We start from the raw sequence: 2,961 nt of genomic DNA on the forward strand, positions 1-2,961 counted from the left end.
GTTGTATTATTATTTCACAACGATGTGGTGACCCATGTCAAATTGTGTACGGTAGTTTAAGATGCAAACAGTAGCAATATTTTTTTATTGTTTCAATTTCTCAAATATTTTTAATATAAGGGATTTTTTGTTTCACAAACTTTAGTGCCTTTGGTATTTAGTAGTATTAAAAGTATACTGTATTGGAATCAAATTTGCTCAAGGATATAGTACATATATTATTAAGGTAAAAGAAAGCCATTTAATTTCTATAAAGAAGTTTATTTTTTTATGTACAGAATATTGAAAATAAAAGTTAAATCAATGTACGCTTTATTCGCATTACCTCTGTATACTGCACTAAAAAGTACTATTTAAACATAGAGGAAAATTGTATTGGTGAATTGATATTTGATTTTAATTCATCAAGTAAACCAATTACGGACTACATTGGCTCGGACTGCTTGGCCTGTCCCTGCTACAGCTTCAGCTGTATCACTAAGTACATGTTGAAAGGTTCCATTGGCATAAAATCTTAAGGCAACTAACACTTGCGTGTGTATGGGAACAGCATGAGATCTTCTCGTTCTACGCCTTAAAAATGGATCTAAATCTTAACACAGTCTTAGAATTTCACATCGAGGAAACCTATATCTAATTTGATTTTCATCGCTTATATTTTTGGGATCCAAAGGGTCCCGATACCTTCGTTCACGTCGTAAAGCTCGATCATGCAGATAAGCTACAACAAGATCCATTGCAGGGTAACTGGAAAATGAGGTCCAAGTGTTACTGGATCAATCTGCAGGACAAAAAATTATGCAATGGTTTAGAAGTTTGTTACAGTATTGTTTTTATGTTGATACTAACTAATTCAAAGTTTTATCATTAGGCCTAGAATTGAAGGGTTATGCCTGTGAAAAACAAAAATTACAGCCTTAAGGTTTTGCCTGGCTCTTAGGGGTAAAATACTGAAAAATGCACAACGCGTTAAAATCTCTGTATTCATTTAAAATTGAAAAAAATTTTTTCATTATTCAAGTAAATAAGGGTGTTAAAAGCATTTAAAAGACATCCTCTTGCCTCAAAGTCTGTCACATACTCGCATTTGAAACTGATTTCTGGTAGGAACAGCAGCCTTCTCCGTTAGCCGGAATCCTTGAAACCCGGAACTTTCTGAAAGCCGTAATTGAAATTTTATCTAAAATTAATTCCCAAAGCATGATTTTGCAAGAAACTTACGGCTTAGGTAAATGACTTTCAGAGAGGCAAATTTTCCTGAAAACTATGAGGAAAGTTTCCCAGATAACCGAGAAAAGTCCGGAGATGGGGGATATATTTCCGGGTTCGAGAGATGATGTAATGGGCAATTGCAGGAACTACCGAGAAAATTTTTCCATTACCATAAACATTCTGGGGATGAGGGATATTTTCTTGATTTGTGATAACTGTCTCGTTAACGGGAAAACACTCATTCATTCACGGTAGTGCTCTTCACCAATTGTTCCGGCTAACAGAGATCTCACAGTATTTGGTGTTTTACCCCACTAGAATTTAGGTAAATAATCCCTTGCATAATGTTGGCCTGTGACAAGACACATAAGCTATACTAAGATAGCCTTATTCTGGGCAAATTCAAATAAATTGGTTAATGATAGTATAGCCTTGCCTAACCTAAATGACAAATCACTTCTCTTAAATTACTCATTTAGCCTAGACCCTAGTGTTTTCCTTTCAATGTTGGGAATATTTGGTCTGAATTGTCTTCAAGTTCATACAAAAAACAACAATTTAAAACCTGAAAATATATCGGATTAGCCGAAATTTTCTTAAATTAATACTCTACCTATGATAATGTTCAAGGAAAGTCTGGAACTAGGCCTAAGGTAGCTGCTAGACAAAGTGTCTCACTGACGGCCTGACGCTCACCAAAAAACCATGTACACATTCTCTAACCTAACATACCATAACATAACATAACATAACCAAACCAAACCTATCTAACCTATACCCTATTAGTATAATTTCTTATTTAAATAATCCTCATGTTCTAACTAAATTAAGTAGGCCCCATGTTTAAACATTTATTTGCCTAAGACTGAAAAAGCAGTTATATAGGCACCTATTAATCAAGTTAATTGCAATCCATATTTTACACCTAATATCATTTAATTTTCGCTAACCTATGGAAATTTATAGCCTTTCATGTTATCATAAGCCATACACATAAGAAAATAGGCTCAGGCTATTGGTTGAATATTAGAAAAACAAGGCGAAGTCTTGGCAGGAATGTTCACTTGACCTCATATTTGGCTTTCATTACTGAGGGATATTTACGGCTATACAACATTAATAAGTTCTATCTGCAAGTTTACTCAGTCATAAAACATATTTTTACCCTAAGTGTGAACAATACAAACCTTCTATTTTGGTAAGAAATACTTTATAATGTGTAAGAAGACAAAAGATGCGTCTCTTCCAAACTGCGACAAATACAAACACTCAAGCAGCTTATTATACAACAAAAAAGTTACCAAAAAGACAAAGTGAAATATTATATTTCAGTATGTTGATGTACAAAACATTTTCTTCTTTATTCTATGATAAAACAAGTCTAACAAGCATTATTACAACATATATTATTATTATTTTCTATACAATCGGGAATTAGTCACTACTACATCCGGGTTGAGAGTGTTACACAACCTCGGGAGCTGGTGTAAGTTACTTGCGTTAACTTACGGAGTTCGATGTCAAATATTGGTTTTGAGTATACCATCTGTGTTTTGAGTATGCCATCTGTGTTTTGAGTATACCGATCTGAGACTGTAAGTCCAGTTACGGGGTAAACAAAGACATACAGTCCCATAAATGTTTTTGAGTATCCGGCCCCTGATCGATTATAACAAAGTCCCTTGGTCGAGTATAGCAAAGGGCCCTCATCGAGTAAGACAAAGTCCCCTGATCGAGTATAACAAAGTC

At 34.4% G+C, this 2,961-nt stretch overlaps 1 long non-coding RNA gene across 2 annotated transcripts; it reads right to left on the bottom strand.

Moving 5' to 3' along the window:
* Positions 1-240: 240 nt before the first annotated feature.
* Positions 241-2,450, bottom strand: LOC121859040. 2 transcript variants are annotated; one of them, XR_006087599.1, is made up of 3 exons: positions 2,400-2,450; positions 1,082-1,155; positions 241-781 (listed from the first exon to the last, which is right to left on the bottom strand). It is a non-coding gene; the product is annotated as an uncharacterized LOC121859040 (long non-coding RNA). The 2 variants fall into 2 exon arrangements; XR_006087598.1 differs by lacking the exon at positions 2,400-2,450 and having other exon boundaries at positions 1,082-1,435.
* Between the last annotated feature and the right edge of the window lie 511 nt (positions 2,451-2,961).

Source organism: Homarus americanus, unplaced genomic scaffold (genome assembly GCF_018991925.1).
Source record: "Homarus americanus isolate GMGI-L3 unplaced genomic scaffold, GMGI_Hamer_2.0 scaffold18563, whole genome shotgun sequence".
Lineage (NCBI taxonomy): Eukaryota > Metazoa > Arthropoda > Malacostraca > Decapoda > Nephropidae > Homarus > Homarus americanus.